The sequence below is a fragment of the Bos indicus genome, chromosome 8 (assembly GCF_029378745.1).
Source record: "Bos indicus isolate NIAB-ARS_2022 breed Sahiwal x Tharparkar chromosome 8, NIAB-ARS_B.indTharparkar_mat_pri_1.0, whole genome shotgun sequence".
In the NCBI taxonomy this organism is placed as follows: domain Eukaryota; kingdom Metazoa; phylum Chordata; class Mammalia; order Artiodactyla; family Bovidae; genus Bos; species Bos indicus.
The window spans coordinates 95,489,743-95,505,616 of record NC_091767.1 but is presented as its reverse complement, the minus strand read 5'-3'; the positions used below and the strand labels follow the sequence as shown (position 1 = coordinate 95,505,616).

The 15,874-nt window shown below is 41.3% G+C and overlaps 1 long non-coding RNA gene across 1 annotated transcript in view; it reads right to left on the bottom strand.

The window, feature by feature from the left end:
• The window catches only part of LOC109563316 (uncharacterized), a 119,932-nt gene extending 104,419 nt beyond the window's left edge, over positions 1-15,513 (bottom strand). Inside the window, exon 1 of the long non-coding RNA XR_002181328.2 lies at positions 75-15,513. This is a non-coding gene — a long non-coding RNA (uncharacterized lncRNA). The remainder of the gene's footprint in view (positions 1-74) is intronic.
• Between the last annotated feature and the right edge of the window lie 361 nt (positions 15,514-15,874).

The following is a 15,874-nucleotide window of genomic DNA, read 5'->3' as shown; positions in this document are numbered from 1 at the left end:
GACTTCAATGGACTCTTACACAATCACCAGGGGGGTTAAGTGGAAATTGGAAACAAAGAAGGTAAGTGACTTACTTGTCCAGGAGAAAATGATGAAGTTAGGCTTTCAGACTCCAGAGTCAGCCACACTCTTGCCTATTTGTTATTCTGCAGTCCGTTCAGTGGTGCGCTGGTGGAGACTATGACTACAGCAGCCGCGAAGGTTCTCCGCCGACACATCGTCCACCTGGGCGCCGGATGGGGCTGGGCGGGAGGAGGAGGGGAGCAGGGGAGGCGAAGATACAGCTGGAGGGGCCAGGCGGAAGGTAAGCCGAATCACTCCCTGTAACGGAGACTGTAACACTGCGGGCTAAGCAGGGTCAGGGCCTGGGCTCCAACTACACTGAGTAGCTTGGAAATTATTAAAGGTCAAAGAACGCAAACAACCAGCCAGCCAAGGTGATGGTGACCTCTGACCCCTGACCCGACTCTTGGCCTCTGTCCAGTCTACTCTCCTGCTGGGTCAGGGTCTGTGTCCTTCCTGCTGCTGCTCCCACCTCCTGAAGGCCCCCTTCCCCAGTCACCGCATCCCTGACTGTTAACACCCCCTCGGCTGGATACCTGCACCTCCAGGAAGCCCTTACTTGCATTTTCCTTGGAGTCTCTTACTTTGAACCCGTCATACTAATCCTCTCCGCCACTTGGACGAGGAGTCGCATGAGGGTGGCCGGGAGGCCAGGATACAACACTGTAGCTCAGGCCTGCGGGGTCACGGAACCGGCAGCACGCGCTCCGAGACACCCTGGGCAGCGCGGCCAGAGCGCAGGTCGTTCTGGACCTATGCTGTGGCTTTCTTGCTCCAGGTTGCTTTCTCCTCCTCTCTCACTCACTCTCACTTGCCATCCCTTTTCCTACCTCCTCCTCTCTCCCCACCCTGTTCCCTCCCCTCCTGACTCAAAATTTCTTCCAGTGGGCTTTCGCTTAAGCACACTAAATCTCAACATGCACTATCTCCATCTCTCCTCCTCCCTCCCCGAGCTCACCACCATCACGGGCTTAGGCAAGAGGTGAGGCCAGTCCACCATGTCCGGTCTTCTGGAGGCACACGCGCAGCCAGTCGCCATGACCAGCTTTTGTCCAGAGCCAGTTTCCTCTTTATTGCATGTTTGTGGCCCACAGTGGTAGCAGGCATCACTTTAATCCTCTTCACAATTCAATTCCAGCTCTCCACTGGGTTCCCTCCAGATCCTGTGGCTCATAGAGACTCAGGATGGCAACAGGAAGTCCCCAAGACAGCACCAGCCGTGGTTCCAGAAGTCTCCTCCGGAGTGAGGGGGCGGGGTCTCAGTTCATTAATCCAACTGGTTCAAGATCAGGTTCCTCCAAGCCTGGCCTGTTCCTGTCTGGTACATTTTCTCAAATTAAACAGTTCACACCATATCTCTTGTTAGATGGGAATATCGCTGCTGCTGCTGCTGCTGCTGCTGCTGCTGCTGCTGCTGCTAAGTCGCTTCAGTCGTGTCCGACTCTGTGCGACCCCATAGACGGCAGCCCACCAGGCTCCCCCGTCCCTGGGATTCTCCAGGCAAGAACACTGGAGTGGGTTGCCATTTCCTTCTCCAATACATGAAAGTGAAAAGTGAAAGTGAAGTCACTCAGTCGTGTCTGACTCTTAGAGACCCCATGGACTGCAGCCTACCAGGCTCCTCTCCCATGGGATTTTCCAGGCAAGAGTACTGGAGTGGGTTGCCATTGCCTTCTCCGGGGAATATCACTAGTGTCTCAGAATTCTCTTTGAAGCCCAAAGGTCACAAGTGGCCACAAATGGGTCACGGGGCCCTCCGTTTATCACCCACCTTCAGCCTAGTCAAGCTTAGGAGAGTCGGAGGAAGGGTTTTGTGGACAAGGGTTGCCCATCCAGCAGGAAGTATGTGACATCCCCGTCCCCTCTCCATGAAGGAAGGAAATGACAAGGGTTCCGGTGTTCAGCCCACCTCAACCCCCAGGGAACTGCCTGTGACTGCAGAGTGGAGATAGAACCTCCTACCCAGAAGGTGAGGCATGTGTGTAGGTTTACCATGGGTTAGGTGGACTCCACTAAGAGTACTGGGCTGGAGCCATACAGGAGGATGGCCCGCAGGCTGAAGACATGCGAGCGGGAAGAGTCCGGATCGGTTCCCTCTGAGTCAGAACTGAGGGAAGGCTGTTAGCCAGCCAGAGGCTGCATCATCCATGCCAGAAATATGCTGCCCCTCCATCCCCTGGGTGGGGCGGGGTTTCAGGGACTTACAGAATCTCTCCTTGAGCATTTGGGCATCTGCCACACTGAGAACATCAAGACCCAATTATGCCAGCAAGTGTCAAGAATTACTACTTCCCTCTAATTCCTTCTCCCCAGAAGCAGGTGAATGGAGAGGAGAGGGCAGGAGTTGGAAGGCAGGGTGAAAAAACAGACCTCCCTTCCAAGGCAGGAGGCTGAGTCTGAGTCTGCCCTGAGCTGGGAACTGGAGGACAAAGAGAATCGGGTAAGAGAGTGAAATTTTAATTTAAATCAAACAGAACCTGTTAGTACTCTAAAAGTGAGTCTGTTCTGATACGTGAAATTGCCAGAAAGGCTCATATCTCTGAGATTTTACCCACAAATAGGAAGTGGGGATTGATTTAAAGAGTCTTGGTTGGGGGAAAAAAAATTATTTTCAGATTTTATTCTACAACATTCAGCCCTTTCAACATAAATATAAATTATACTTGTAGTTCGGTTGTGCTCAGATGTAAGGTATGCTGGAACCTTGCAGGAGACAGGGGTTAAATGTGGACTCTGAGCTGGGAGGAGAATCAAGAATATGAGACCAAAGAGAAGGGGTCTGAGGGAGCTAACCTGGCTCAGGACAGGCTGGTGTGGACCAGTGTATGACCCCCCCACCCAGCTCCTAAAGTCTGGTTCTCCACATACCTGTCTGGGCCAGTCTGACCACACATGAAGATGCTGTAGCAATGGGAGTCCAAGGCTCAGGTATCAGAGGGGAAGGAGGTACTGGTGGGAATTAGGCATGGAACTTGGGGTCTAGTCAAATTCACTTCTAGTCAAGATCTTCCAACCAAAGGCGGGACTGGAGAATTAGAAAGAGCAACCAGCAAAGTATGAGGCAGAGAACTAAGGCAGAAACAAGTCCCATGGACAGAGGCAGAAGTGCTGGCTGTGTGCAGACTCAGTTCCATGAATTTGCTTCCAATGAAACGTCTGCACAACTGCCCTCTCTGTGCTCTCTGTTCAGCCCTTGACTGGGTGAAGAATCTCTTCTTCATAGCATTCTGGGCTTCACTTTAACTTAGCCTTTACGTTACTATTGTATAATTGTCCCCTTGCTTTTCTGTCTCCTTTGCGAGGCCTGGGGGAAAGTCTGTTTGAGAGCAGGGATCCAGCAAATCTTTCTTGAGTGGTTAAGTGAATGAATGAAGGAAGGAAGGAAGGACTGCATAGGTACCTTGAACCAGCTCCTGGTGGTGCATAGGTCCAAAATTTGGTTACCACCAAACAGACTTTAGTAAATGGCTTAGGGGATGGGTCAAAAAAGAAACCAAGATTGGTGGCTAGCTGCTGGGGCCTGGATCTAGGGTACAGGTGAATTCCTTTTAAGGACCATAGTGTTAAGGGAAAGGAGTACAGGAGCTTTCTTAATCATGATGGGCTCAGGACTTGAGGAAGAGAAATCCTATAGGTAGACGATGTCAGGGAACCCAGTGGGAAATTGTTGAGGAAGGCAGAGTTCAGGGAAGCAAGATGGCAGCTATAACACTGTGGTCTTTCTAGAGTGTTTCACAAAGGACCCTGAATTGTTTACAGCATAGGGGCCATATCAACCGTTGTTGTTTAGTCACTCAGTCGTGTCTGATTCTTTGAGACCCTATGAACCGCAGCACACCAGGCTTCCTTGTCCTTCGCTATCTCCCGGAGTTTGCTCAAACTCATGTCCATTGAATCGGTGATGCCATCCAACCATCTCATCCTCTGTCATCCCCTTCTCCTCCTGCTCTCAATCTTTCCCAGCATCAGAGTCTTTTCCAATGAGTCAGCCCTTCACATCAGGTGGCCAAAGTATTGCAGTACATCTTCTGTATTAAATATTAATAACACAAGGAAAACCATTCATCTATGATGTCTAACACTGTGGCACTACGTCTTATAAGTAGAGGAATCACATCCAAGGGGCAATGATCCAGCTCCTACTGAATCTAGTTCCCACTGAATTACAGCTACAGAAGAATAATGTCATTTGGGAACATATGCTAAGAACACCTTCCCAATAAAATGCTTTAAATTAAAAGGCAGTGTTTAAATCAGACTGAGCATGTCAATATCAATGAGATGCAACTGGTTCCAACTGCCAGAGGGACACATCAAAATCCACATCATCACGCATATCCATTTCACCACGGAAAGGAAAGCTGGACAGACAAGGAGAGGATGGTCAGACATCACACCCAACATAATTTCAGATCTCTGAGCCCCATGCCAAGATTCTGCCAAACCTTATGGCATCCAAGAGAAGGGAGTTAGATAGAAAAGGCATATGGCTAGGGTGGGAGGGGGCTGGGGATAAACTGCACAAGGAACAGACTTGCTTTTCCAGAGGAGGTCTGCTTCAGCATCAGACTGTTGAGACAAAAATATGCTGTTTGAAACCCCCCAAAATGTCCTCGGCATTGTTTTTTAACACCAGGAATTGTGTCCTGGGGTGGGAGAGCTGCATTCAGCCCATACCTTACATACACACAAAGTGCAGACATGTGGACGGGAACACAGGGAAATGCAATTCCCAGAAATCTAGACCTTCTTGGGTGCTGTCAGAGGCATCTGGCAGAAGTAACTTGATTACTTGATTCAAGACCCACACTGTATGTTTTGCAAGTATAATTTTTTTTTTATTATTTCTTAAGGGGTAAAAAAAAAAGTACACACATAAAATTAAGGTTTGGCATATTTTTAGTGTTTTTGCCAACTGTTACATGGGGGAGGGGTGTTAGCTTCAGTTCTTTAAATTATGTATAAAAAAAAAAATAAAAAACCAAGTGGTCATAAGTAATTTGAAAAGAAACAAAAGAAAAGTAAGCTATCACAGAAAGCCAAAAGGCTACTGAGTGAGGAAAAGCCGCCATCGGAATTTCAGACGTGGATGAAAATGGCGCTCAGAGAGAATCGGGTCAAAGCATAGAACACCCAAGCAACAGCCAGTCCTTCTGTATTTAACATGAGTCCAGGCCATAAATCTAACAATACTTAGACACGGTGCCCAAGGGCATTCCTTAGTTCAATCAGATATGTGACATTGAGCAAGTCACCCTCTCGCAAAATTAATTAAGAGCTTGGAGGACCTACAACATGTCTGCTACTATGCTAAATTTCATCATCATGCACTTTTTAAAATCCTCATTACAACTGGCATGTACAATTGTTATTCCCAACTTCCAAGTGAGGACACTGGAAGAAACAAAGGTTTCATAACATTCCCAATGTCACACAGCACCCTAACACATCAGGACTGGCTAGGGGATGGAATGCCAGAGTTAGAGGGTAGTACCAAACCAGGAAACCAGCCAAGCAAGGAGAGGAACCAGGGCAGAACAGTAGCAAGGACATGTGATGTTCTGCCCAATCTGACCCCATTTTATCTCATCCACTGAAGCTTCTGACCCTCAGAAAACCTGAAGGAGGACTCAAGCACAGGTCATGATGATGACGAAGACTGACGAGGATGTGGATAATGGTAAAGATCCATGATGAAGAGCATGAGGGTAACAGTGATGATCAATAAAGCGGTACATTTATCAAGCCCTTTCTATGCGCTAGGCGTTGTCAGGGATTTTAAGTCCTTTATCTCCTCTGTCCCTTACTATAACCTTGTAAAGGAGAAATGGTCATTATCCTCCATGTCACAGATGAAAAGACTGAGGCTCAGAGGGAAATGAATCCCCTAAGGCAACACAGCTAGTAGGTAGTAAAGCTGAGACTCACATTCAAGCCTAGACACTCCAAAGGCCATGCTCTTAACCAGTACACTTACTTGACGGCCTTCCCATAGCTCAGGTTAGTCAGAAATCCACTACGGGTCTACTAGCCTACACTGCACCCAGGGAGGAAAATGACCAAAGAATTGAGTTGGCCAGAAAGTTCATTTGGGTTTTTCCACAACATAGTACAAAAAACCCGAATGAAGTTGTGGGCCAACCCAATAATTCCTAAAGTTCCATGTAGATATTAAATGCTAGGATCATGACTTTGTCATTATCATTACCTTTCAAAGTAGGTTTAACTTTTAAATTCTGATTATTTTTGTTGATGGACAGAAGTTTTCATTTTATGGACTCAAACTTGAGACTCTTTAAATGATTATTTTTCTGTGACCTCAGTGCTTGGTAAGGTATTCTGCTGCAGAGGAAAAAAAAATGGTAACAACTCTATTTTACTTTTGTTCATTTTCTTACTATACATTCTTTAAACTCTTGAATCCATCTGGAATTCATTTTGAATATGGTAGGAATCAAATCTGAGATCCACTTGTCTAGCTAACCAGTGTTTCTGATAAAAGTCTTCTTGTCGCCTCTTCCCGCAATTACTATCACAAGATAAGGCATTCTTCTCTCAAAGCTGAAGTTTTCCAAGTGCTTTTCCAATTATGTGAATTCCTACCAATACATCTGTGACTCTCAATCTTCCTAAATTATGACGAGGTAATTCAATATCAAACCTTTTAACAGATAAAAAAAAAAAAAGGACTGGCAAATAGAGCTGATATCTGATATCTTACAGCAGACATTTGATATCCCCACTCACAAATTTCAATGAAAATGGCAAACAAACTTTAGTTAACACTCCATTAGCTATTTGTAGACTGATCCCAGGGAAGACAACTAAGACTGGCATTACCCCAGGGCATGTACAACATTTAGGAAACAGCTAATCAGTGTTCATTGTGGAAGGCCAGGCAGTGCTGTCTTGGAGATGGCATGCCCCAAGTGGAGAAACAGTAAAGTCACATCTACAAAATAAATAATAGGGAGAGAATATCTTTTTTAAAAAATTCCTCTTATGAAAGAGATTTACTCCAAGTAGCAGGAGACATTTTTGAAGCATTTATGTCATACTCTAAGCAAGATTCAAGGATATATTGCATCTATGAAACTAAAACAAAGAGTCATGAAGAAGTAATAATCTGACACCAAGACAGACTGCTGCTGCTGCTGCTAAGTCACTTCAGTTGTGTCCAACTCTGTGTGACCCCATAGATGGCAGCCCACCAGGCTTCCCCGTCCCTGGGATTCTCCAGGCAAGAACATTGGAGTGGGTTGCCATTTCCTTCTCCAATGCATGAAAGTGAAAAGTGAAAGGGAAGTCACTCGGTCATGTCCGACTCTTCACAACCCTATGGACTGCAGCCTACCAGGTTCCTCTGTCCATGGGATTTTCCAGGCAAGAGTATTGGAGTGGGGTGCCATCACCTTCTCCTCCAAGATAGACTGGATAGAGATAAAAATGAAATGGGAATTAAAGCTGTAATGGAAGCAAATAGATACTGCAGAAAATCAAATTACTGAAGTAGAAGAGCAAAGTAGAAAAATAAACATTTTTTAAATTTAAGAAGACATGCAGGATATACTGAGATTCAAACTGCATATGACCCTAATGTCTGCAGTATTCTAACCTTCATAACAGCTTTGTGCTCAATCGTGTCAGATTCTTCATGACCCCATGGACTATAGCCTGCCAGGCTCCTCTGTCCATGGAATTCTCCAGGCAAGAATACTGGAGTAGGTAGCCATTCTCTTCTCCAGGGGATCTTCCCGACCCAGGGATCAAACCCAGGTCTCTTGTCCATTGCAGAGAGATTCTTTACTGTCTGAGCCACCAGGGAAGCCCCTTTGTTGAGATATAATATACATACCATATAATTTACCAGATAAAGTGCACAACTCAATGCTTTTTAGTATATATGTACAGAGATGTGCAACCATTATCACAAAATAATTTTTAAATATTTTCATCAACCCCAAAAGAAACTCCATACCCCTTAAGAATCCCTAAACTCCTTATCCCCCATTAACCGCTAGGATAGGCAACCAATAATACACTTTGTTTCCATAGATTTGCCTATTTGGATATTTTGTATAAATGGAATCATAAAATACGTTGTCATCTGTGGCTGGGTTCTTTCATATACTGTATTTTTTAGATTCATTCTTTTCAATACTTTTCAAAATCCAGTAATGGACAATTGGGTTGTTTTCACCTTTTGGCTATTATGTGCTCATAATATATAATATTATATAATAATAATATATCACATACATATTATAATAATACATAATGCTGTTATGAATATTCATGCACAAGTTTGGTTTTTTTGTCAGTCTTCAGCAGAATTACTGGGTCATAGAATAACTCTATTATCTACATTTTCAGGAACAGACTGGTTTTCCAAGGTAACTGCACTATTTTACATAACTACTAGCAGTATATGAATGTTCTAATTTCTTCACACCCTTGCCAACACTTGTTATTATCTGTCTTTTAAATTATAGCCATCCTGGTAGGAATATAGCAGTGTCTCATTGTGATTTTGATTTGCATTTTCTTTAATCAGCTAATAATGTTGAGCATCTTTTCCTATGTGTATTGGCCATTGGTATGTCTTCTTCAGAGAAATATCTATTCACCTCCTTTGCCCATTTTTAATTGTGTTGTTTTTTTATTATTGAACTGTAAAAATTCTTTATTCTAGATCTAAGTCCTTTATCAGATTTATGATTGACAAAAATTTTCTTCCACTCTGTGGATTGTCTTTTCATTTTACTGATGATGTCCTTTGAAAACTTTTGAAGCAAAAGTTTTTAACTTTGATTAAGTCCAATTTGCTATTTTTTCTTTGAGGCTTGTGCTTCTGTTGCCATATATAGGAAACAATGCCATATATAGAAAACTGAGATCATGAAGATTTGGGCCTATTTTTTTTTAAAGAATCTTATAGTAGTACTGCTTACATTAAGGTTATTAATCCAGTTTGAGTTAATTTTCCTATATTGAATGCAATAGGAGTTTGGCTTCATTATTGTGCATTTGGATATCATGCTGTCCTAGCACCACTTCTAGGCTTTTAAGTCACTCTGTTAATAGCCAAGAGAAATAGCTCAAAACCTCAACCCACATAGCTGTAGGAAGTTCAGTGCCATCACCTCTATTCGTAAGGATTCCTGCATAAAGAAATGTGTCACACTTCATCATTGCTCTTTCTAAACCTCTTTCTTCTGGGTTTTTTTCTATCACAGATGCTATATGGCTCAGAAAGTAGATGCCCATGAACTGCACACATTGCAAAAGAAGTCCATAGTGTGCCTTCCAGTTCACTTTCCTCCTGAGAAAAGGGACCCCAAGCAGGTCTCTTCCACAAGCATGGCCTGGCTGAAGTACATATGTCACATATGCAACCTTGCCACTCCAGCCATAGCTGATGGTAGCAGGGAGGAGCTTCCAAGGTATGAAGAAAGCCGGATCTTCCTGACTCGGGGATCAAACCTGGTCTGCTGCATTGCAGGCAGATTTTTTACCGTCTGACCACAAGAGAAGCCCCATGAACTCTTAAGATGGCTTGATATAGACACTGCTTTAGAGGTATACACCATATGTGTGAGAGCAAACTGAACCCATCAAATACTCTATTTTGGGAAGTGTAAATACTCCCACTGAAGTTGTGAGATTAATGGGAACTCTTGATCACAACAACCGATTATACCAAAGACGATTTTGGCTTAGACATCTTTTTTCAGGGATCCCACTGTGACACTATGGATATGATGTCTTATTGTAATAAAGTCCTGAAAGTAATCCTTTCCTCCATGGAATAAGCCCTAATTGGTTTTGTTATGTCATTCTCCATCCACTTTTTTTCGTAAGCTTTCAGGTTCTTAAGAATGATCTCCAGGTTTCCTTTTAATCCATCTCGGTTGAGAATATCTAGATTATGCTACTTTGTGATTGGCTTTAAACTCATCAGGTTCCATATTCTAAAACAATACAAGTAGTGAAGTGAAGTGAAGTCGCTCTGTCATGTCCGACTCTTTGCTACCCCATGGACAGCAGCCTGCACCAGGCTCCATGGGATTTTCTAGGCAAGAGTACTGAAGTGGGTTGCCATTTCCTTCTCTAGGGAATCTTCCCAACCCAGGGATCAAACCCCACAAATGATATGAAAATCTCCAATTCTTATCAACTGGGGAAGAATTATCCATAATTACCTCTAGCCTAGAGTATGTTTTCTTTTTTTTTTTTGAGATTTAATAATTTTATTTCTATTTTTTTCCTTGATTATCATGCCATTCAGGCTTTCTATTTCTTAGAATCAATTTTGATCATTTCCTCCCTCCCCAGGAAACCATCCATTTCTAAGTTACTCTGCTCCAGCTGTTCACATGATTGATTTTTAATTTGTTAATATTCTGTATATCTATTATTACTATTCTGAGCTACATTTTTATTTACATAATTTCTCCACTTCTGTTGTGATTAAAATTTCCAGGTTTGTCTCTTTAAAGAACCAGTTCTGACAAATCTACAAATTCCACAGTTTTCTACTTGTAAGTATATTTTTTATAACTGCCTTATTTATACTTTCTTTAAAGTTTTTATTCTTTTTCTAGCTTCTTGGTATAAAAAATTAATATTTTTTCCCAAAAACTTTAATTATATATTTTTCTACCTCAATCTTTATAAATGGATTATTTATAAAGGTCTATAAAGGTACATTAATTTGTGGTTAAATCAAATATTCCATGCATCCTTGAAAGGATGTTATTTGCTATGATATTAATATAATAATATAATATGTACTATATAATAATGTTAATATTTAGATAATTTCATCCCTTTAAAAATTACTTCTGTTTAAGAATAACAATGTGTTGAAATGTGTTATTTTCTTTCTTAATATTTCCAGTGCTTTTGCTATGTATATTTTGATGTTTCCTTAGCACATGCACTTTCATTACTATTGAATCTCCACTCTCCACTGTTTCTCAGTGACTGGCAGCATCAGCCTCACCTGGGAATTTCTTAGAAATGCAAATCCTCATGACCCAACCCAGACTTAATAAATCAGAAACTCTGTGGGTGGGGCCTAGGGATCTGCTTATTAACAGACCCTCCAGGTGATTCCGAAGCAGCTTAACTCAAAGAACCACAGATCTATATCAGCTGTTCTAGCAGTATAAGACCGGAGAAGGCAATGGCACCCTACTCCAGTACTCTTGCCTGGAAAATCCATGGACGGAGGAGCCCGGTAGGCTGCAGTCCATGGGGTCGCGAAGAGTCGGACACGACTGAGCAACTTCACTTTCACTTTTCACTTTCATGCATTGGAGAAGGAAATGGCAACCCACTCCAGCGTTCTTGCCTGGAGAATCCCAGGGACGGGGGAGCCTGGTGGGCTGCCGTCTATGGGGTCGCACAGAGTCGGACATGACTGAAGTGACTTAGCAGCAGCAGCAGCAGCAACAGTATAAGATAATTCTGACTTGGTTAACAGTTACTATAAGCACTCTACTTTCTTTCTTGTTTCTGTTTTCCTGACATATTTTTACATTTTATTTGATTATTGAATATAGCAAACCACTGAATTTTGTGATCAAATTTCAGAAATTTTAACTTGTTTAAACAGTAAAGTTTAAGCTTTTTTACATTTACTCTCATACTTATTATATTTGGTCTCTCTAATGCCATTGGAGCTTCCTTGGTGGCTCAGTGGAATCTGCCTGCCAATACTGGAGACTCGGGCTCGATCCTTGGGTTGGGAGGATCCCCTGGAGAAGGAAATGATAACCTGCTCCAGTATTCTTGCCTGGGAAATTCCATGGACAGAGGAACCTGGCAGACCCACAGGGTCGCAAAAGAGTCAGACACGATTTAGCGACTCAACCACAATGCCATTTTATGCTTTCTGGTTTTTGTTTCTTTGATATTTCCTTTCTGTTCTAGTATTCTGTAGGTTAAACTTTATTTTACTCTTCTAAAACGTTTGAAAACCTAGTAGTGAATTGCATGTAAAACTTTCAAAAGCACTCTCAAATCTATCTTTATTTACCAAATACAGACGGTCATTTTTACTGTACTCTATTAAAGACATGAAAATCAGCAGCTGTATTTTTCCCTTGCCCTCCATTCTTTCTTTCATTTTGAATTCAGATAATATTATTTTCTCCTTTAGATATATAAAATATGTATAATTTCTTAATATATAGTCCTGTGCCTTCTGTGCAAATACATTTACCACTAAATTAATATATTCAATGCTTACCACAGTGTAAAATATGTCTTAATGATCTGGAACACCTTGTCACTAATTTGTTAAGCAATATTATATGGGTGTTATGTCTCTCCAGGTACCAAACATACCTGACGGTGTCTTCTTACACCCTTCATATGAGAGCCACAGCATTCTCCAGTAAGTTCTACATACACTACGACATTGTTTTCTAACATTTACTGTTGCCAAGAATTCTAAAGTCAATCTACTTTTTGGTCATTTGCCAGAACTGGGTTTTTTCCTTCTTATCAGGATGTTTGTACGATTACTTCTTTTTCTTTGAAATTCAATGTTCTTAATTTTTAAAGTTTTTTAATCCATAAATCCTTTTTTCATATTTTCCTCTATTTCCTCTACTGCATTTGTTCTGGATTCTTTTCCTAGAGTGCCTATTAATTATGAAGTTAATTTCTTCTTTCTGTTGCTTATAGAGGTTTCCCTGGTGGCTCAGTGGTAAAGAATCCGCCTGCCAATGCAGGAAATGCAGGTTCAATCCCTGGGTGGGGAAGAGCCCCTGGAGGAGGAAATGGGAAACCACTCTAGTATTCTTGCCTAGGAAATCCCATGGAAAGAGGAGCCTGGCGGGCTACAGTCCATGGGGTCGCACAGAGTCGAACATGACAGAAGCGACTAAAAAACAACACCTTTCTCTTGCTTATAGATGTCGTTTTGTTTGATATTGCTCTAATATCTTTGCCCCTTTCTTCTGCATTCTAAGAACATCTAAAATTTGTCTTCCACCTCACTTAATTGCTTCTTTTAATAGTATATGGTCTCCACTTTCTTGGTTCCTATGTGAACTTCAGCTACTTTATTTGTTCCTCTGTATGCACCCTTTTGTTTTCTTATTCCTCTCCCTCCCATACCAGCTTGGTCAGTTAAATAGAAGCAAGTGCCTTGTCTATCTTGTTAGGAATTATATCTTTTAATGTATTTTTGGTTTCTCATAAGAGTTATTTCAGAGGAAAGTGAATTTGCTTAGTCACAGTACATTACCATGCTTCTCTTGTGCTGAGAATTTTTCCATAAACCTTATATTGATTTTTTTCTGTTCTCATCTTTATGAAAGAGATAACACACTTGTCCAGGATTGAAGCATTACCAAGAAAGAATTGCTTAGAGACTAGTCAGTATTTGGGTGATGAGTAGTCAAAGAGGGTGTCCCCTCAACTCCTTCATATCCTATACTCAAATCCACAGGAGAAAAAAGTAGCAACGGGTTATAAATGCAGAGATTCAGCAACCTGGAGATTAAACAGGGCCACTTGTGAAATCAATATCTGTAACATCAAAGAGAGGAAAATACCTCATGCTGTGCCCTCACTGGGTACATTCCTGCTCCTACAATTTTCAGAGCCAGAAGGAAATTAAGGCCCAGAGAAGTCAAGCCATTTCCCCAGCTGTGACATAGTCTAAACCTGAATCCAGGTGTCTGGCCTCCAAACTCAACTTTTCTTCTTTTCCCTGAATTATCCCTGTTTTCTCTGGGATCAATTCTGTTATTGCATTATGATTTTTTCCTTCTTTTCTTCAGGCATCTGGTGATCTGTGGTTGTATTCATATTGCTGAATAAAGGACTAGGTTAATTAATGATTAATAATGAGTGTGTGTTTGCTCAACCATTACCAGCGTTCCCCTCCCTACCCCTTAGGGAGAGGCATGAACGTGGGCTCTCCCTCTGCAGGTGGAGTGTGTTCACTGGGAAGCATCTCTTTAAGGTGTGAGGGTAGGGAACAGGCAGCAACATCTCCAGTGCCCACTGGCCCCAATGTCTAGATAAAGAAAACTGATAAAATTTGTGGGGCTTGGCCTCTTGCATGCAGATTTCTTGATTTCTTCAGAAAATATGCTTTTCTCTTCAGCCTTAGATGGAAAGGACACCCACTCTGCAGGTAGATTTAATGGGGGAAAGGAGGGAAGTTTAAAAAGTTAAACAAGCCAGCCATCCTACAGACTATTTTTTTTTTTTTTTAATCTCTGTTGTGGCCACTCCTCCAACTCCCATGATGTGTTCCTCCATACTGTTGACTTTGGGAGGTGGGCAGGCTCCCCTTCCCAAAGAAACCTGCCTCCCCTCTGTCCTGCTGCTGTCTCTAGGGCAAGACTGAGCCCTGGCCCTCTCTATTCTGGCTTGCCCATGAGTTTAAACTCAATCTGCCTTCTATTTTCTAGAAATTCTTCAAAATATTTGATGTTCTAACATGCCACACTACTTTCTCATTTTAATGAATCATGTTGATATTCTTAAGGGTGAAAGGGGTTGAAAGCTTGTGCTCAGTCTGCCTTCAGGAACTGAAACTTGGGCAGAGAATTTCCAGCAATCAACCTAACAGACAGAGAGCTGCAGAGAATATAAAGAATACTATTTTTCTGTAAATTGGTGCAGCCACTATGGAAAACAGTATGGAAGTTCCTCAAAAAACTAAAAATGGATTTGTCATATGACCCAGCAACCCCACTCCTGGGCATATATCCAGAGAAAACCATAATTTAGAAAGATACGTGCACCTCTATGTTCACTGCAGCACTATTTACAATAGCCAAGACATGAAAGCAACCTACATGTCCACTGACAGATGAATGGATAAAGATGTGGTGTTTACAAACAATGGAATAAATACTACTCAGCCATGAAAAAGAATGGAATAATGCCATCTGCTGCAACATGGATGGACCTAGAGATTATTATACTAAGTGAAACAAGGCAGAAAGAAAAAGACAAATACCATATGATGTCAATTACGTGGAGTCTAAATGACACAAATGAGCTTATCTACAAAACAGAAGCAGACTCACGTAGAAAACAGACATGGCTGCCAAAGCGGTAGAGAGGTGGGGGAGGGACTGATTGAAAGTTTAGGACTAGCAGATGCAAGCCATTATATAGAATGCATAAACAACAAGGTATGACTGTATGGCACAGAGAAGCATATTCAATATCCTGTAGTAAACCATAATGGAAAAGAATGTGAAAAAGAATGTATACATATATATATATACATATGATTGAATCACTTTGCTGAAATTAACACATTGTAAATCAACTATACTTCGATAAAAATTTATTAAAAGAATATTATTTAAGACACTTTCTTTAAGTGCCTTAAAATAATATATTTTTATTCTAAAATTTAAAATTTTATAATTATGTGTCATAATCCTGGATAGTCTATAAAAATTCCATTTGTTCTATGAATTCTATAAATTTTATAATTTATATTTATATATTTTATATATTGATAATTTATATTTTATATAAACTATTTAAAATTCTGTATTTTTTAAACTACCATATATTTTTTCATAATGATAAAACAATGTTTTAAGAGTGTGTTGGGAAAATATCAGAATAGTGGCTTAAAACTCTGTCCCAAAATTCTATAACTATGTTGGCGACATGTTAATTAGATTTATTGTAGTGATCATTTCACAATATACACAGGTACTGAATCATTATGTTGTATACTTTAAAGTAATATAATGTATGTCAATTACACCTCAATAAAAAAATAAATCTAAGTCAGAGGAAGACAAATACTATATGA